The sequence below is a fragment of the Podarcis gaigeae genome (assembly GCF_964106915.1).
Source record: "Podarcis gaigeae genome assembly, chromosome: 2".
Lineage (NCBI taxonomy): Eukaryota > Metazoa > Chordata > Lepidosauria > Squamata > Lacertidae > Podarcis > Podarcis gaigeae.
Window position 1 is genome coordinate 37,166,305 of NC_139679.1, and position 21,079 is coordinate 37,187,383.

General features: G+C 42.8%; 1 protein-coding gene and 1 long non-coding RNA gene across 4 annotated transcripts in view; both read left to right on the plus strand.

Moving 5' to 3' along the window:
- Positions 1-18: 18 nt before the first annotated feature.
- On the plus strand, positions 19-7,594 carry LOC310838408. Its single transcript, XR_014560959.1, has 4 exons — positions 19-156; positions 2,308-2,388; positions 5,425-5,596; positions 7,474-7,594. It is a non-coding gene; the product is annotated as an uncharacterized lncRNA (long non-coding RNA).
- Positions 7,595-13,207: 5,613 nt separating this feature from the next.
- Positions 13,208-21,079, plus strand: part of SPHK1 (sphingosine kinase 1) — a 44,816-nt gene continuing 36,944 nt past the window's right edge. Inside the window, exon 1 of one of the 3 annotated variants that reach the window (XM_083725846.1) lies at positions 13,208-13,318. The gene's annotated coding sequence lies outside the window, so the exon portion shown is untranslated. The remainder of the gene's footprint in view (positions 13,319-21,079) is intronic. The other 2 variants (XM_083725847.1, XM_083725848.1) reach the window with 2 other exon arrangements.

The window sequence follows — 21,079 nt, forward strand, 5'->3', positions numbered from 1 at the left end:
CGGAGAGGTCGCGAGCAGAAAGCGACAGAGGAGGAGGAGGAGTGGAGAGAAAGGTTACGCTTCAGTCTCTGGGGCTGCAGTCCTGCGCTTGCTTACGTGGGAATAAGAAGACCCACGTGGAACTTGAACTCAGTGGAACTTACGCCAGAGTATACTGTACATGCACAGATTGCGCTATAAGACTTGGAGAGAGGGGGGGAATGACTTAATAAGAAACCTAGAGGCGAGAGGGAGTTGCTCGTTTAACAACTTATATACAAAGAGTATACTGTAGAAGGGAAGGGTCTGCTATACCGTTTAACCGCCTTGAGTCCCATCAGAGGAAAAAGTCAGGGGTATAAATCAATATATAATAGTAATACTTGGAGGAAGAAGTCCAGGGCCCCTGTTAACAAGAATGAGCAGGGCTGGCAAACCACATGTACTGCAATCTAAGGAGAAGCCCCACTTCCTCCTTTCTGCAAAACCATTAAGCCAAGGGTCTAAAATTGCTGAGCTGGATCACTGTGAAGATGTTCCTTTTGCTTCCTCTTCAGTAACTCTGCTTCATAGTGGGGATTACAGCTCCATGGTGCTGTTTGGCTGATGTTGAACAATCTAGCACTGTTTCTGCTTTAACCATCGCAGGGTTTTTAACTAGGTAGGTGAAGAGGTAAAGGACCCCTGGACGATTAAGTCCACTCAAAGGCGACTGGGGTTGCGGCACTCATCTCGCTTTCAGGCCGAGGGAGCCGGCGTTTGTCCGCAGACAGCTTTCCAGATCGTGTGGACAGCATGACTAAACCACTTCTGGTGCAACTTAACACTGTGACACAAGCCAGAGCACATAGAAATGCCGTTTACCTTCCCGGCGCACCGATACCTATTTATCTACTTGCCCTGTTTTGCTTTCGAACAGCTATGTTGGCAGAAGCTCTGAACAGCAATGGGAGCTCACTGTGTCACGTGGATTTGAACTGCTGACCTTCCCCGATCAGCAAGCCCAAGGGGCTCAGTGGTTTAGACCACAGTGCCACCCACATTCCTGTAGTTTTTAACTACTAGGAGGGCCCTGAGGGGCCCTCACCATAACAGCTGTTCAATAAAAGACCCGAACAGCAACTTTTAATCTATTCTTTTCAGAAGGAGACTACATTGACCTTAGTCAGCTCTTAACTAATCCATGCTTGGGTGTCTCAACACAATGTAACCATCATAATAAACTGCTACTCCAGCCTTCATTGCATTCCCAGCAATAGGATGTAACTTGAAATGGCATTAATGATTGCTCGACAAAACCAGGCAGTTTTAGTTCAGAGGCCATTATTCTGAATTGCAAAGATAGGGTATTGTGTGTCCTGTATATTATTTCTGTACAATGCCTAGTGCATATTTGATGCAATCTAAATAATATATGATTATGAGTATGTGCCCTAAATCAGTAATTCTATAAAGGGGCAATGCAATACAGGCAAAAGTTAGATAAGATTACTGCTACTTTAATTGAGATGCTGCTTCCTTCTAGACAAAAAAATACAAATAAGGTCATTAATGGGTGTAGTTTTAGTATAATGGGATCTTTGTAATATTGTTTTGCAAATGGCAATTTAAACATAAGTCTCTGAGATTTGTCAGCATGTAATCATAATTTATACATGGGACATCTTAACATTTATTTACATCTTAAGTAGCATTCCATTATCTAACACTTTAAAGAGCTAGCAAACAAAGAATACCCAAAGGGTCAGCCATAAACCCAAAAACCTAATGTAAGAGCACAGGGATAGTGGGAACTGGCTTGAAAGCCACCAGATTTATTTTCCCCTTCCCAAAATTAGACAACAAGATCTCACTTAGTGAGAACAATGTTTGACTGCTACGTGATAGGCAGGACAGAGGTCATCCTAAAGTCTTATGTTTTACCATTGTTTCAAGCAAAGGTGATTACATATCAGACCTGATATATTTCCACTTAACCCCAAATAAAAAGCATTTAAAAATCAAATACTATAATGTCTATTGTTGTAAATGTCCGATGCATCTGGGAAATCAAGTACAAACTATTCATTTCATTTCATTCCCTGCTTGCTACTTGTTTACTGATTGCACATGTCCTGAAATATAGCCCATGGAATCTTTTCGGTGCATACTCTGTTTCTTGGTGTGTAAAATAACCCAGAGTTATCAGATAATGTCTCCTTAATCTTTCTTCTTGGGCGTGTTGGAATTGAGGGCAGTGAGTTCGCTAGCCAGGACAGCAATCCACTTTAGTGTTAGGCACAGAGGAATCCTATTTAGCTATTTTATCCCATCTTCAAATCTCAACAGGGGTAAATGGCGAGAGCTGTTGGAAAACCTATGTAATACAGTATTCTGTTCATCATCAAATGCATCCACGAAGACCTGCAGGTAGGAAATTGTCCTGGCTCAGCCAAGAATTTGATCCAGAGTCAATAACCAGTATCTTCTGTAGGAAAGGCCTCACCAGTATGTATATCTTGTGTTACCATTACTTTGTAGCATGTTGTGCAAGTCCATTAATTGCTTGCCAGATGCTTTAGGAAGCTTCATTTCTAGTGGAAAGTATCTCCTGTATTTTCTCTCTGCTTTTATGAGGCCAGGCTTAACCTGGCAACAGCTTTATCGAATAATACTGAGAACTTGGATGTAGCCAACATTTAAATTTCTCACCACCTTTATCCTACCCTATGTGTTGTATACTGTATTACCATTCTGTTCACCATCCTGGGCTCATTTTGAAGGAAGCGTGATATATAAACATAATAAATAAATAAATGTCAGGATTGTGGGAAATGTAAATGGTAGCTAGACCCACTAGCTTGGGGCAGTTGAATGCTGGGCCAATTTATTTTTTTTAAGGATAGTTCAGCTATTCCAGGTGCTGACACTGGGCCTGTTTCTGAACAAATAAAGTGTATGCATTAACTGAATGGGAACCTAGAGATAGCTGTATGAAACATATCTAACAACCATTGTACCATTTTCCTACCATGCTATATTACAGTTATGTTCTGTTGAAGTTTACTTCTATGCTGCTTTTTGGCCAAAAAAGGCCTCCAAGCTGGCTTACAAAGGATAATTCAAGCCAAAAAAAATACAGCTAACATTTCAAAAGAATCTAAAACACATTCATGTTTGTGCCAGAAGGCAAAGATGTCAGAGAGAGCAGGAACAGTTCTTCCTTCTAAGGATCAGGAGTCAGGGAGGTGAGACAGGGCCTGCCTCTTGATGGTTCCACCAAAGTTGCTCTCCAGGAGGAAAGCAATCTGTCATTAGATAACTAAAAACACTAATGGACTGTTTGAATTCTTCTTATTTTTTCAAATTATAAGAAAATGTACTCTCTCTATACTCGTGCAATACAACTTTTTTTTATAAACCTAAATACGAGTTTAAATTAATAAAGCAGGGGTCAACCATTTTACTTTCCTTTAATTGCATACCATAGTCATTTGACAAGTTGTATTTGCAGTGGGACGGCCAAAGGAAGGTCTGGTGCTTTTTCTGTCTTTTAAGTACTATATTTAAATAAAATATGTCAAGGGGGGGGGATGTTGCATAGACTGTAATGGAACTAAGGCGTAACATTGCTATTCATATTATTGGTGGAATTCAGTGTTTTATTAAGGTGTTCAATCCATTGGTGCAAGCATTTCAACTTCCCCAATGGAACTATATTCCTTCCATGTGCTCTCCTGGGGGTTCTCCCGACCCCACAGAACCAATTTGAGGGACACAGGGGAGGACTTGTGCTGGCTCCTGCTAGCACAACAATAATACAGCCCATTATTATTAAATGTCTTTAAACTTTTTAACAGAGCCAGGAAACATTTTTTTTTCTCTTTCTTTCTTTTAAAGACATCAAATATTCATTTCTGAAAAATTAAAAGCACACCACAAAAGAATCCAAAAGAGAATGAGAACATACCTTTTATCCAAATTGTGGGGAATCAACTCTTTATCTCTTGTAAAGCTATTTCTGGTCACAACTTAAGAAAGCTAGGCAAATGCCATTAATATGCGGCCTAAATCTGTGACAAAAATCAAAGATAGAGCCACTGCATATTTGACAATTCTTGCTTCATAAAAGCACAGAGAAGAGAATGTGGGCTATTAAATTAGAAAAGGAATGCATAGCATGAAGGCTATGAAACTTTACTGACTGGAAATGCAGTACATTGAGAATTCAGTTACATTTTGTTTTAAAGCATATTTTGTGGCCTGTTTTTAGAAAAAGGACGTCAAGTTGTCAGATCATTTGAACAAGTAGATCACTGATACAGACCCCCTTAGTTATCCGAATGCTCACAACTGAGGCTTCTTTTAAGTCCAGTATTTATGAATACTTGTATGGACTTAACTTGTTTAATGTTCTGATTCTTCTGACCTGAAAATGACTCTTAAGCCATAATAAGATTACATGGTGAAACTAGAACAAAAAAATTACTGGCATCAGATCTGAGGCACCACTGAGAAAGAATAGTCAGTCAAAAAAGTAGAAAAGCCTCCTTGATGCCAATTAATAAGCTGAGTGAAGAAGAAAATACTACAGAAGTAAATTATGAAGTCAGAATTCTTCTAATTAAAGTTACTTTGGTGGAAAAGAATTAAGTGTATAGTTAAACCAGGAAACTGCCTCCCACAGGCGACAGTGATAGCCACTAACTTAGATGCTTTAAAAGAGGGTTAGGCAAATCTTTGGGGGAGAGAGTGTCATTGATGGTTACTAAACATAATGCCTATGCTTTGCCTCCACAGTTGGAGGCAACAACGCTTTTGAATATCAGTTGGTGGGAGCCACTTGTGCTCTAATCCCGCCTGCTGGTTTCTCCCTGTTTCAGCCCCTGTGAGAATAGGATGTGGGTCTAGATGGGCCATTGACCTGATCTAGCATGCTCTTGTTATATTCATAATGAAGTGATATTATCTTAGCTTTCAAATACGGAGTTTCAGAAGGACCCACTGCTGCAGGGCCATAGATACAGGCTCAGCACCTCCTGCTCTGTTAAGTACAATGGTACCTCGGGTTACAGATTCTTCAGGTTACAGACTCTGCTAACCCAGAAATAGTATCTCGAGTTAAGAATTTTGCTTCAGGATGAGAACAGAAATGGCACGGTGGCAGCGCAGAGGCAACGGGAGGCCCCATTAGCTAAAGTGGTATCTCAGGTTAAGAACAGTTTCAGGTTAAGAACGGACCTCCGGAACGAATTAAGTTCTTAACCCGAGGTACCACTGTACTGTCATTTCCCTGAAGGTGGCAGCTTAAAGTGATCTTTTTGAAGGAAAATGTCATCAACAATGCTTGAGATGTAAGGGTTTTAAAGGATCCCTCAAAGCTAAATTTCAAGTGCAAAATCTGAGCGTCTGAAATTCACAAAGTTCAATCTGACTTGTGAAACGATCGTTGGTTTTTTTGAACAGGATGCCAAATGTAGAAAGACCTTGGTACCAAATGCCATGACAAAAGGGAAACCAAGATCCATAGAGAAATTATGCCTAAAACTGGTTAGTAGCTGCTTAACATCCAATAAGAAAGGTGACTGCAAGCAATAAGATGGATGGCTTGTCCTGGATCTGCTCCTGTCAAGAGAAGGTCCCCCTGATCCTTTCTTTAATATGCTACTGAGGGTGAAAAAGCATTCTATGTACATTTTGAGCTTTAGTCCATAGTAGGAACTTACCATTTATCTTAGGTGGTGTAGGTGTTTTCCATTTCGTCCTCACAAAAGCCTTGCTAAGTAGAATAGGCTAGGCAATAGTGCCTGGCCCCAGGCCCAGTGGCGTAGCGTGGGGGGTGCAGGGGGGGCCGGCCGCACCGGGCGCAACATCTGGGGGTTAGGGGGCGCAAATTACTTGCCTTGCCCCGGGTGCTGACAACCCACGCTACGCCACTGCCCAGGCCACCTAGTGACCATAATGTCTGAACAGGGATATATGCCTAGCTCTCCTGGTTTAAGGGATTGCCCATACTCCCACTTGCCCTGTGCCAAGAAACCATCTCACTTGGCTGGGAAAGCCACAGCACCGTGGCAAAAGTTTCCGTTACAGGAAAGTGTGATCAGATGCCTGGTTATTCTGTTGCGTTTCTTTTAATGATGCCACCTGCTGGACTCCAGGTATAAACGCTGCTTCACTGAGATGTGTTTTACGCTCTAATTTTACATCCTTTTAAGAAGACAGTTGTGTCGAGCAATTTTATGAAGTCCTGCCTCTCGTTTTAAAAATACATTAAAAGGAAATGTTATGGCAGCTGGGAAATCACCCATGCTGACCCCTCACAGGGGCATCTAAAGTCTTGTGTAGGGACAGATTATTGCAGGGGAAGGGACCAAATATAGCACAGAATGGGAGAGGCAGGAAACTACTACCAAAGGGGGCCCTAATGACAGTTTTGCAGAGTCAAGTGGCTGATATTGGAATTTATGAATATTCTAAATAAAATTCTATATATCCTAAATGCATGATAAGCTTACAAAATGTTAAGGTTAAGTGACTGAGTCATTAATGTGATCTGGTGCATATTGTGCAGTGCAGTCATTGGTAATAGCCAAAGACACAGGTCTGAGCAATTTTCTAGGCATGGATCTGAGCAGTTTTGCCTTTGCACTTTCCTCTGGAAAACCCACTCTTTAGTGCTAAATTGGAACAAACAGCAATCTGAAGAAAACCCAATTGCTGTTTGTTCCAATTTGGCATTAAACTGTAGGTTTCCCTGCGCTAAGCAACGGAACAAGCAGAGGTGTGGATAAGCCCTAAAAAAAATTATGAGTTTGTGGGGTCTGAGACACTCTAAATTCCTGGGTCCAATAAAAGTTAGAATTAACCAAGGTTTGGGGAGTTAAACTGTGTCAAGCACTGAATCACTGGATTCAGGGCTTATGCTAAAAATACAAGCCAGGCTACCCTGGTGATCACAGAGTATGAGTCGTTAGGAAAACAAATTCTGAGAATGGCTGAGTTGTTACGCAAGCAAAGAGGCAGGGAGATGGGCGATTAACAAAGTAGCTACCCTGTGCTGGACAGCTGAGGGGTGTGAGCCCCTCCTTCCTGTATAGAGGTAGTTAAAAGGTAAAGGTAAAGGTACCCCTGCCCGTACGGGCCAGTCTTGACAGACTCTGGGGTTGTGCGCCCATCTCACTTAAGAGGCCAGGGGCCAGCGCTGTCCGGAGACACATCCGGGTCACGTGGCCAGCGTGACAAAGCTGCATCTGGCGAGCCAGAGCCGCACACGGAAACGCCGTTTACCTTCCCGCTGGTAAGCGGTCCCTATTTATCTACTTGCACCCGGAGGTGCTTTCGAACTGCTAGGTTGGCAGGCGCTGGGACCGAGCAGCGGGAGCGCACCCCGCTGATAGAGGTAGTTAGCATGAGACAAAAGGCCAGAGTATTTAGGATGGTATTTAGTGCTGGCAAGAAAACTGTGACAAGCTGTAAAAAGTAGACAGAGAGCATGACTGATTTCTGTTTTAGATCCAAGGCTGCTGAACCCATGGGAGAAGCAAGAGACCCTCTTGGAGTGCAATACTGGGAATGTCTCCATTGTAGGCTCAAGTTGTATATATGTGTAAATAAACCATATATCATAAAGACACCACAGTCTCCGCTTTGCCTCCTTTCCAAAGGAAGTTATTTTTCAGAATAGGCTAAAAATACACACCTATAGGCTTTGGGGTCTTTGCTGCTTTGATTCCTACTGACAAGCAATTAAATTATCCAGGTTCAGAAGTTGCATTGAAAATATTGTTTACCAGTACCTCTTATGAGAAGACTCTGCTAATTCACTTCCATGGGATCAACATAACACAATATGGCATTTAATGCAGAATCTAGCTGATGTAAGAGAGAGCTTGCAATCTAGAATTTTGTTGAAAGTATGGTTCTGTCCTCCAAGGATTCTGAGGGCAGGGGGAATATGAAGACATGTTGATAGGTCTTGAATGGAAGCAGAGAGAACTCTGAGATCAAGGGACTGGACTAAAACAATTTTCAGACCCTTACCCTAGAAGCAGGTCAACTAGGTGAATTTGTACAAATGTTAAATTTGCATAATCTCCAATCACAGAGTGGGGATTTTGCAATTACAGGGTTTAGACTTGAGTGGATTTTCAGAAAATAATTCCAGAGCCTCTCCTCTTAAGTTGTGTCACATGGCTTGCTTAAAAGAAATGCCCCTTTTCATCCTTTTCTCCATATTTTTGGGAGGTGTGACATTCATGCATGAACTGCCTGATCTGAGAGATTCATTCCATCCCTGTTATTCCTTCATGTGTTTACTTATTCCACAGTGGCATGAAAATCTCAACTCCTTGTAGCTGCTGATCTGTTTTAGAGGGTTTTTAAAATAAAAAAATAAACCCTATATCATTTTTTTTAAAAAAAGCTGATGGGATCAGCTGCCCAGATTTGCCAGCTGCCTTGAAGGAGGAAACCACATGTTTAATAACTTGTTCTAATGCAGCCAGGCATCCCACACTGATTGGAGCTTTAGGGCAACAAGCAATGATAACCCTTGTAGCCAGCACGAATTGCTGTGCTCTCAGCTTGTCAGCTCACAGCAGTTGCCTTCGCATCTAGATCCTTCGGCATTTTGAACAGAGAAGCCTCTGTGCCCGCATGCTACAATAGCTGCAAATGCTCTCATTAAAATATCCTAGTGTTATTTCACCATGTACCAGAGCCCTCTCCTCTTGCTTTCCTTGTGTGTAAGATGCTGTAATTAAATAATCCTTGTAACTTGTAATTTCTGATCTTCCAATAAAAAATGGGAGAGAAAGTTATTTATAGGACCACAAATGATAAACAAGACTAGAAAGATTTTAGGCATGGCCTCTTTTGAACATCTGCCTTCTTCCAGATGCGCACAAGATCACATCCTGTTGAAAGATGCAACAGCCCCATATTTTTTCAGTTCCATTAAGCTCTGTTCTTTATCAGCACTGCAGGCAATTTCATTCTCACATGACATCTTAATGCCCAGCTAGCTACCTCAACTTGCAGGCATCTTCCTCAAGGGGGCAGCAGCTCTCTCCAAAATATGGCTGTGTATATGTTGCCAGCATAAAATGCAGGAAGGTCATTCTTTTTCTTAATTTGGATGGAAGCTAAGGGGGACGGATGGACGCACATCAAAATGCAATATTTATTAAGAAACAACAGGATAGATATGGATTCTGGCTTATGTCATGTGTATAGTGGTACCTCTGGTTAAGAACTTAATTTGTTCCAGAGGTCCGTTCTTAACCTGAAACTGTTCTTAACCTGAGGTACCACTTTAGCTAATGGGGCCTCCCGCTGCCACCAGCGTGCGATTTCTGTTCTCATCCTGAGGTAAAGTTCTTAACCCAAGGTACTATTTCTGGGTTAGCAGAGTCTGTAACCTGAAGTGTCTGTAACCTGAAGCGTCTGTAACCCGAGGTACCACTTTACACTGCTTCCCAGACAAGTTGTGGGAATACACTGGATGCAGAGTAAATGCGAGTGTGTAAACAGCTGGGGTACTTGGTAAGGCTAAATCAAGATGGGAATTGCTATTTTGGGGAACTGACTCAAGTGCATACCGAAAATTTAGGTTCGCAAAGTTAAAGTGGGTGAAACACTCTTATCACCTTAGTGTTTTAAAAATTTACTTTAAAAATGCACTTTCTGTGCTTAGGGAAGTGACAGTTGTGCACTGAAAAGTGTGTTATGCAAGCAAATCAGGATGAATGCTCAGTAAGATTGTGTTGTTGTATAACCTCCCTACAAACAAATTAGAATGATTGCTCAATAAAGATGAGATATAATCTAACCTCTGCATAAGCTTTGGGCAAGCAAATCAGGTTGAGCACTGAATAAACAGGTAATCTAGAAGAGCCCTTTGATAATTTATAAAAGACAGCTAGTTGGGAGAAGTGACATTTCCTTAACGGTAGGGACATAAGGTAAAGAGGCATAGATAATCAGCTTGTAGTTCTGTTTGAATGGCCACAACTGCAGGGTGGAGTATCAATCGGTGCATCACAAAACTGCTGCCACCTTTTTGCCCTTGATGGTTTGCAGAAGGAACAGCTCCCTCCACTGTCTTATTCCTTCCTGCGTGAAAGATCACCAGAAGCCATGTGGGGAATAGCCCTCTGCTATTTAGGAGATTGACCTACTGTGCTGCCCCTCCAAAACCAGAGAATACCTCACATGCTCCCCTCTTGCAATCTGGCTCCTTTTGCTCTAATGAGAGTAGCACTGGCTATGGGAATCTGGGTCAAAAACAAATGCCGTGACATGATCATTCATGACTATGTTCCACTTCCACTGTTGGGGGAATCAGAAGTGCTGCTGAACTGTGGTCCAGCTTGTGGGCTTCCCACAGCCCTGGTCCCCAAAATTATGCTTTTTAAAAACTGGAAAGAAAGAAATGTAATCAAATTGTAAAATGCTCAGTGCCTTTTGTTGAGCTCCTTATTCAGGGGCAGAAAGCAATTTCCCTAGTAATGCAAAATCAAGAGAGACCGTGTGTTCTTATGCCCTTGCAGCAGGTCTTCACTGGCAACTGTTGTATATTGTATTATTTGGTTGGATTTCATATATATTTGCCCCAGTTCCATTTCCCTGTGTTTGGTGCTGCCTCCACATTTCTCTCTCCTTGTCAGCCCCACCTTGCTAGAAGGTTTCTCTTAGAGGTGGCATGCAGAGAAGAGCCTCAGTGAGCGATCTCAGAGTACATGTAGGTTTATAGCGGGAGGGGAAAACAGTCCTTTAAATGTAGGTGTCCCAAGCTGTATAAGGCTTCTGGGGTCAAAACCAGCACTTGGAATTGGGCCCATAAAACAAACTGGTAATCAGAGAGAAGAGAGGTGTGTGTGTGTGTGTGTGTGTGTGAGAGAGAGAGAGAGAGAGAGAGAGAGAGAGAGAGAAGGAAGGAAGGAAGGAAGGAAGGGAGGGAGGGAGGGAGGGAGGGAGGGAGGGAGGGAGGGAGGAAGGAAGGAAGGAAGGAAGGAAGGAAGGAAGGAAGGAAGGAACCCACTAATAACCTCTTCTGGCTCAGCCCAAGGAACATTCCCCAACACTACCCAGTCTGTGCTGGGTAAGTGTGCCAGGTACACCTTGCTTGCAAGCATGTCTGCCTTGTATCCATCCCAACCAGAAAATGGAAGTTAACACATACTCCTGGTCATACTATACATGTGGAAACACACATGTAAACACGTGCTATTAATTGAAGTGTGTTTCCTAAGCTCTCATGCAGCCATACCATTCCACAAAGAACTTGCTTTATGCACTTATACCAGTGGGAAATCAGCAGCAGGCAAAACAGAGAGTAGTTGATAATCATAGTATGCACAAAAATAGACATGGAGGCTATACAGATCCAATGTGACAACTCACTTGATTAGTTTTGTAGAGAAGGAAGTCGGGCAGAGAAACAGACAGAGGCAGCGGGAGGGGATTGTTGTTGCCAAACAAGAAGATGGGAGCATGCTAAGGATGTGGTAAGTTCTAAGGGAGGCCCAGATCCCATGAGGCAAACGTGGAAGGTAAACGACATGAGATTTCGACCATGTGCAGGGAAGACAGAATGTCAAAAGGAGCATCTCATGGTTTCCAGCAACTGGTATTCAAACCTCTTCCAACAATGAAGGTAGAAGATAGTCATCATGGCTTACACTCCACAAATGTGTCCAATCCTCAAAGTCATCTCAGTTGGTGTCCATCCTTACCTCTTGTGGGAACAAATTCCACAGTTTCAACTATGTGCTATGTGAAGAAGTACTTTCTTTTGTCTGTGCAAGGCAGCATAACTGGCACACAGTCCCCTAATTTTTGCAGAGAACAGGAAGAAGAGTGCGCAACTCTGCATGGCGTCTTGAGGACTGGATCACACCCTCATTATGCTTTCTTCAGGCTGTTTGTTTGGAAAACTGACACAAGGAGGGGGTGGTTAAAGCAGTACTGCTGAGAAGTATCACAAAAGGAGACAGTCACTGGTAACGCTGAGACACAGTTACTGCTTCTTAAAGGAGCATTGTAAGCCTTAATCACAGAGTAATTTATGAATCACCACATTCGGCAGAGAACATTGTGGCTAGCGATAATTGTCTTGCTCAGTGTGCTATACCTACTGCGTCCAAAACCCTGAACCCTTAAGTAACCTTGTAATAATCTCAAATAATTTACTAGCAAGAACTTTCTGTTATCATTAGCTGCTTTGTTTCATTACTCAGGACATCATGACTTGGGAGCATTTAATCATAGCAAAAATAGCCAAACTGAAGAAAGTGCAAAAGCTGTTCCTCAACCGTAGTAGTATTTGATAGAATTTAAAATGTTTAAACCCCCACCTCTACACTTTACGTACAGCTCCAATCACAAAGTTTTCTGTACCACACTTTAAAATTGGTGAAGACATAAATGTGTGTATTCATTGCTGAAACACTTGTATTTCATTAGCAGCACAGTTTGGTCTTGCCAGTGAAGTGAAGAGGGCACAAGAAATAAAAATTTTGCAAAACCAAGGCTTTTCATATGTTTTGGGTTTGATCTTTTGAAGGAACCACTACGGACCACTTGAAAACTGCTGAGGATCTTGGCTTAATTATTTTTTCCTGGCTTTTGCCGCTATTGTAATGCACTGTGTTAGATGCAGCATGATTTTTAATGGTATTTTATTTCTTCGTTTCTTTTAACGCACAACAATTTTAATTCCACAGAATTCAAACTGCAATACAATAAAACACAATCTAATAAATAAAAGACACAACAACAAAATTAAAATCAATATGAATATTTTATGTGCTGGATGTGACATCTCCCATCTTCAACCACAAGCACACAGAGAGGATCATCTGAATGTAGCTCACAACTCCCAATTTGGGTACTGTGCCACAGGAAATCTGTGCTCCTACTGCTTCTACTACCACCATGTCTCAAAATCCCACAGGAAGATTAGTCAGACTAATCTTTTGGGACAACCTGAAGCACATTTATTCAGAGGCAAGCCCCACGGCGATACAAGTTTAAGGTTTGGACTGAAAATTTCAGTTGTCCTTGCGATCGTTCCCCCTTCCCTGATACACTTTGGTTATCATTCTGCTCATTGCCCTACTCTGATATTAAAGCTCATGGTTTCAAAATCTATCCAGGTGGTTGTATCTCATTATTCAGCCTCCCTTTTATATCACACCCAGTTGTGAGGATGAGATGAGGAAAGAGAAGCATCCTGCCCAGCAGACATTCTTTCAGAATCTTCCAGAAACTCTATGCAAACAGTGCCCAAGTAACCGAGGCTTGGCATCATGTGGCTGCACGGAGCTGCTTCTTCACTAATAGCTGTTACAGGCAGGTAACGCTCTTTATTTATGTTTCTGGTACGTATCACCGCCACATGCAGCCTCTAGGTGGTGCTGACTCGTGGTCCAAGCTAGAAAGAATTAATTCCCAATAAGTCATAAGGAGAAGGTTCTGCAGGCACCAGCTTTTAACTTGGCAACTTATAGATGATTTGCCCACATAGGGGGAAAGTAGGGTGTCAAATTATATGTGGCAGGGGTGGGGAACATCTACCCTGTGGGTCTGAGGTAGCCTGCAGGGCCTACACCTCCAGCATGCGGCCTGCTCTCCTCACCTGCCCTACATGGCAGTTAGGTTCAAAACAGCCTTCCATTAGGGACCAAGGAAAGTCTGTTTTCAAACCTAATTGCCATGTGAGGGGGCACTGGCTTTTGTTTTGAGGTGGAGGGAGGATCCTGGTGACCATAATATAAGGAGAGGGATTCGAACCACCTTGTTTTAATTTCTAAATACAGACTAGGGTGTATTGGTGCCAAACGGTCATTATTATCCAACACAGCAGTTTCAGAACCTGCATGGCAAAAAAGGTAACGTTGTTCGTCTCTACAAATCACTTTAGCCGCTTTAGGTACGCTTCAGGGTTTTCCTTTTGTTGAAAGCATAGTCTTTGCCACCCTCTCTCAAACATAAATTTTTTAAGAAAAACTGAAGTGACAAAAGTCAGTTTTGGACATACAAAACTGACTTCTGTCACTTCAGTTTAAAAAGATGGAACAATCCCCCTTTCCTCTTCCCATGCATTGTCCAGGAGTTTTCCTGATACCCCGCCCCCCAATTTTTTTTGGGGGGGGGGACATGGGGAGGTGCAGAAGGGAGTGATAGCCCTGTATCAGAAGCCGGAGTCAGGGGATGGTCAGCTATAAAACACCTGGTGTCAGTGAAGTCAACTCTTTATTCAAATAAGCCAAAACAGTGCAGGCCTAGTGGTCACAGCAACCCTTCCCTGTAGATCTTGCCCCTCTGAGGCAATTGCAAGGACTGAAGGTTCCCACCTTCCCACGTCTATCTAAGGCTCTTCCCCCAGTTTCTTCCTTGTCTCTTGTCTCTTTGCTCTGAACTCTTTGTTTATCTTGGTGTTCTGGGAGACCAGCAGGGAGGGGATCTGGTTACAGCAGGAGGGGGAGATTCCCTGGCTTCTTCTGCAGCCTGCCTCCACTCTTCCTCTTGACCCCCTCTGCTGCCGGCTCTGAACCTAGACTGCTCTCTGCCACAGCCTCTTCCTGCTCACTAAACCCTGTGGCCTCTTCAGCTTCCAACACCTCCTCCTTCCGGTCTGCTCCCTCTTCTCCCTCTGACCATGCATCATTGTCCCACCACCAATCCCCTGGCTCTGAGCCTTCACCGGGGATTCCCTTGGATTCCCCATCTGGTGCCTCCCACCACTTCTCAGCATCCTGCCAGTCCAGGACACCCTGTTGCACAAGTGGAAGTCCTTGCTTGGGGCTTCCACTGGCAGGACTCATTAGGTGAATCCCATCCAAAGTTTTTTAACTTATGGAGGCAGGTTCCAAAATATTAGATAAGACATACCGGTTATGAAAAGGCAGCCCCTGCTAAAGGTCAACAAACCTTTTCTGCAGAAATTTGGCTGGTGTGCAATGAGAAAAGCTGAACTGCTGCCAATTATGCATCTATTGATCAGTACAAGAGAGCTATGGGGAAATAAAGGCAAAAATTATCAGAACGAAAACGGTCAAAGGTCTGAGACCTTTTATGTTTAATATCCAACAATGTATAATAAATGAGTTGGCACAGATTTTCCCCCCCTTGAATGTATAAGTTCTTCCATTTCTGTTGCTTCCCTAAGTATACTGCTTTTCCTCCTCACATAGCATAGAAAAGGTCAGATTCAAAAATATTGATATTTTCTTCACATTTTAGTAATAGCCTCTGCATAGAAGATGACATCATTTTAGGAACAAGATCTTTATACCGATAGATAGCAAACTAAACGCTGTTCTCAGCTGAAATCTGTATCTCTTACTAGAATGCCTTCATGTTTGCACTGAATGGGGGATATTTTGTCTTCATCTGTTTGCCACTAGTAGCTGAATTAAAGATGAACAAATGTTATTTCTGATGAGGCCTGGGAGACTTCATAGCTAGCAACAACCTTCCCCAGCTTGGCCACACCTCTGAGTCAGCTCTCCAGGAGCTGGCTTCCTGGGTCATATTACAATGAAATCATATTACAATTTCCTTTGTCTTGCTTATAATGTAACTCAAGTTCCAATTACCATACTTTTCCATGTATAAGACTAGGTTTTTTTTACTGAAAAATTATGTTTGAAATAGACGATTGTCTTATAGATAGGTAGTGTTTAGGGGGGATGTGGGACTGGTTGATGCTGCAAGTTGGAGGTGGTCTGCAGCGTCTTATTGGTGTCTGTGGCAAGGGGTGGTGTTGACTGGGTGTTGCTGTGGCAATTGGGCAGGTAATAGGCTGCTTCTGTTGGTGATGGGACAAACGTTAGGTTGTTGTGACGCGTGTGCATGTTAGCATCGGCCAAGCTGGTGAGTGATTTTTGGCAATCCCCCCTAAACAACTCTGGACATTCCCCCTCATTTTCTTAATTTATAGCCCCCCAAATAGTGGGTATTTTATACACGGGGGGTGTTATACACGGAAAAGTATGGTAATTATCCTGCCTCTCACTTGTTTCCACATCAGACCTCAAAAGGGCTGACTCTACCATTAGGCAGAATGAGGCAATGGACTCAGGAAGCAGATGCTGGGGGCAGCAGTGAAAGATCTGCCCATCCGCCTGCTGGCAGCCATTCCCCTCAGAGTCTCTTTTGGCATATCCATCTGGAGGAGGGCAGAGCAGTGTGTGACCTCCACACATCATGCATCCTCTAAACTAGCCCTGCTGCCCTCAGGTAAAGTGGATGATGGTATACCATTGCGATAGGTGATCAATAGGTACTAGCCATGATGACTATATTCTACTTCCAATGTTGGGGGAATCAGAAGTGCTGTTGAATTCTGATCCAGCTTGTGGGCTTCTTCCCACAGCCCTTGTCCCCAAAATTATACTTTAAAAAAAAGGAAAGAAAGAAAGGCAACCAAATTGTAAAATGCTCAGTGCATTTCCTAGTAAGGCAATATCCTAGTAAGGCAATTTCCTAGTAAGGCAATATCAAGAGAGACCTTACAGAGCAGGATGCATTCCATTCATCTGAACAAAAGAACTACCCACTAACATCCTGGATTGAGCTCCAGTCTGTTGGCTCTTATTCATCCATTGCTTAGGCCAGGTACAATTGCAACAGATCCACTGCTACTCCTGCAGTGGGGAACCCTGGGGTCTCAAATTTCAGTGCTCTGTGCGATGCCAAAATTTGTTGCCCCCTGCTTCTTGTGCTCCATTGTAAATCAGAGTTGTGGCACCCCAGTGCAATTCCCAGTCGGTTGTGCTCCCCTGAATCCACCTCTGTACTCCTGCTTGAACTGTAGAAAAGTAGAGTTGTGTGTCATCAGTAGCCTGATGGCAACACAAGTTGAATAAACTCCCTCATGTGGTGATTCAGGTTGTGTGTTCAATTGGGCTTGCCTTATTCCAATTGAAGGATGAATCAAATTCCTTTGTCTTCAAGGACAAAAGAAAATTCCTGTTTGACAATCACATTCCCTTAAGACACATGATAATAATGCACATTTGTCAAAAGGATGACGGGAGAGCAAGCATCTCTATTATGTTTACAAAGAAATTGTACTACCTGGGAAGAGATTACCGTAGTTTACCTGGGGATACTTCTTCTTCTTCTTCTTCTTCTTCTTCTTCTTCTTCTTCTTCTTCTTCTTCTTCTTCTTCTTCTTCCTTCAGCAGTGTTATTTTTCTAGAAGAAGAGGTGCCAGAGCTCACCATGAACGCCTCTCTTGTTCTCTTAGAATGGCATTGGTGCCCACCTGACAGGTGCCGGAACTAAGTACCAGTGAGTTCAGGCTGAAAAAACGCACTGCCCTTCAGTCACATGATCCTGCAATTATCCCTCAGCTATCAGTTCATCATGCTAGGCTTGCTCCTTGGTTCAAGGGACATAGCAATCCAGAACCTCTTATAGACTGTGCCATGCAGTTGTCATTCACTTTCCTTAGACTCTAAAGTAACTGATACCTTTAACCTAGGCCACTTACACTGCAGGTGCTTTCACAAGTGCTGCTAAGAAATTGTTTTAATGTACCGGTAAATAATGTAAAGTAAATGCATTTTTATGAGAGTATTTAACATGGGGTAGGAAGCAAGACAGATAAATTTTAAAGCAAATGCAGATTTGAGCCAACAAAGGTTTTGCATTTGAACTGGAGATGTGGAAAAGCAAAAAACAAATTTCAGCCTCTTTTGTGAAAACAACTGCAATCTTCAGCTGAAGAATGGCATGTCCTGGCCTTGTTCTTCTAGTGTGTCACGGCTCTGCCCAGCCGGCTCACTTAATATGATTGCATAATCTGCTGTCCCTGAGAATCTTGCCCCTGGCTGGACAATAACAAACATGAGTCATAAACATGAACCAAGATTTGTCACCAGGGGCAGGAGGAGAAAAGGGAGGGAGGAGGAGGAGAGGAGGAGAAGAAGGAGTTGTGCAGAATTGCTGGGCCATGTGAGAGATTAAGCAGCTTCCTCTGAGGCAGAAAGAGGGAAGAGGGAAAAGAAAACTATGAATGGCACATATCTTAGGATCTGAGTTAGACCTTGTAGCCCTTTCATTCAGCAGAACCAGTATTGCTTCAGAAACAGGGCCCTTGGAGAAGAACTTGAGATTCTTTTTTTAATAGATAAAAAGAAGATATGATGGGGGAACAAATGAGCAGTAACGCACTCTGAACCATCATTGGTATGAACTTTGGTAATATGAATCTCCTAATAACAGATATTGGTTGAATGGCTCACTTGAGTTTAAAAAGAAAGCCTGGTGTGCCCCCCCCCCCCAAGTCTCATGTCTTAAGTAAAATGCACCAATTCCTTGCTTAGGCAGAAAGCAATGTTGTTTATGGGCAGAATTTGTTCAGCAGCGAAGGGGTTTAAAGGCAGATTTGTGCGCTGAACTCATTCCAATCAGTCCTATCTTCAGTTTCATAAAAAAACCCACAACAACTGGGAATGGTGGTGGCAAGAGAAAAGAAGGTTCCTGGAGGCAGCAAATATGCTTTGAGAACAAATGAGCAATTTATAATGGTTAATGCATAGTGTTGCTTTGCTCACTGTTGTGTAGGATAATGATGAGCTGTTGCAAGTTATACCTAATGAGATGATTTCCAACTCCATATTTAATAAATGAAATGGTGTAGCCAGGATTGTATCATGCCCACTGCATGACCTACATCCCTAGCATGCTGAGAGAGCATTGTGTACTGAAGTGCACTAATTACTTAGTGAAAGCTCCTTGCACCACAGTAATTGAGAGTATTGCATGATTTACGGCTATTCCCCAGTACACTCACATGCCTACAGTCCTGTGTAGGATTGTGGAGTGCTCAGTGTGTAACGTTGGGGTTGCTTGTGGACACAAAATTCTCCCCAGGACTCTCTTTTTAGGTCATGAAACACTGAAAATCACCACCACCACTTGTTACAGGGTCACTTCATTTTTAACAGAAGAAACTCTTCCATGGGACCTCTAAATATTTGTTGGGCATCCCCCCACACAACAGGGAACCCTTTGTTAACTAAGGAGGATTCAAAAATGCTGAGTACAGGCCAAGTGGCAGAGTAAGTGGTTAGAACTTGAGTGTAAAATTAACCCCAAAGGTCAGGGGTCCCCAACTTTTTTGGACCAAAGAGCACGTTTGGAAACCTAGGGGACTGGCACTGATGCCACTGATACTAATTGCACAGAAGAAAAGCTGACAACGCTCAGAGCCTCTCTCCAAAGCACTCTTCCCAAACAGCCAAACAACAAACTCAGGAAAATGCCCCAGTCTGAGCAAAAGAAAAAGCAGGCAAAACTTATGGGAGTTGTAGTGCAGCAAGACCTGGACTGCAACATAAAAATATAAGTAGGTTTGTCAGGGAAGGCAAGAGTTTGCACACTTTCAAAAGATAGGGAAAGAACAATAAAACAGAAAGCCACAGCCAACTTCACACACACACTTAATGATCTAGCTGTCGAGTATGGAGTCTGATTTCAGATTACCGTATATGAATTCAATCCTAGGCCATCTTTAGAAGAAAAACTGCTCTGACCCTGGTATCTTCAGTAAACAAAGGAGAAATCAGGGCGATGAGGGAGGGGTTTCTCTCCTTCCCATAAGCATATTTAAGTATTCCTCCCAGAGGCAATGTTCTGAGCTTTCTCCTCCCCAGGGAAGGAACTCACTGGGCAATTTCACCCCAATTATAGTGAAACCAGAACCGGAGAAGGAAAGAAAATATGATTATTTTGGAGCAAAATGTTTCAGACTATCACTTCTTGTGGTTACGGGGTGACACATTAGCTGGGCAATCAAGGGGAAGGATAAAACTATCTTACCGTACTTAACTCAGGGGAGATTTGGAAAGGTGTCAGCTAAGTGGCAGACAGCTAATTTATGTGACAGAGAAACATGAGTAAGTGAGGTGTCAGGCTTCAAACAGCAATAAGGAAGAAAGGGTCGTCATAAGTCACAACCAAAGTTTGGTTCTTCCAGCTAACCTCTCACCCCCTAGAACGCTGTCCACAAAATTCAATTTGTGAAATGTTCCTCAGTGAATCGGCGTGTAGCATTATATGCTGTGCCATGAGGCCAGTCACAGAATAAAGTTTTGCCACAGTATATTATTTTTAAACAGGGATGCATGCAATCCTTCCAGGGCAATGTTTGCCAGTGCTGTGTGTATAAAGGGAAGCCAAGCTTATGTCATTGCTATGTGGGATGGAAAACATCCACAAATAGCAGCAATTGACCCAAAGCTTTACCTGACAATTAGTGGCTTCGGAGGAGCCAAAATAGGCTCTGAAATGTCATTCCACCTAGTTGAAATGTATTCAAGTTTTTTCAAAAGCTGCTCTCCCACACATCATAGCAGTGGCACTGATATGTGGATGTTTTCTTGCTGGACACATTAGGCCAGATATCTTTTAAGTAAAAACCGGTTTCACAGCCTAAAAATCAGGGATAGACAAAATGGCTCCCTCCAGATGTTTTGGATTGCAACTCTTCTTATCATCCTTGGCCGTTGGCCATGCTGCTTGAAGCTGATGGGAGATGGCGTTCAACAACATTAAGAAGGCCATGGGTATCCCCCATCCCTGGAATGCAGGACTGAAACCTAAGCTGGTTTCAAGCCGTTTCTGGCATATAGGACAGAAAAGAGGCAATTCCCTTAGCTGCAACAACCATCACCATACCAACAACAACAATAATATCCATCTAACATATTAGTATGAAGTAAGACCAGACAGGGCAGACTGGAAAAAATATATAAAATGAGCAGAGTTTCCCTTCTTGCCCCCCCCCCCGTCCCCGCCAAACAAATAGCTACAATCTCTTTAGAACTGGAGAGAAATCTGATACAAGATCCAATTTCAAGATGTAAAGTAAATCCTTTGAGTAAGAAAACACGTGCATTCAAGGGGTTTTATGAGAGTTTATAAATCCTGGTTTAAGACTCCTTAGAGATCAGCCTTATCCCTTATTCAAAAAGCCAACATGTTGCACAATCTGTTCCAAGTGGCACATCTGATCAGATAGAGGAGCAGAAATTATGCATTGCTCATTCCTCCCTTCTACTGTTTTATCAAAACACAACCAATGGTAGAACTATTCCCATTG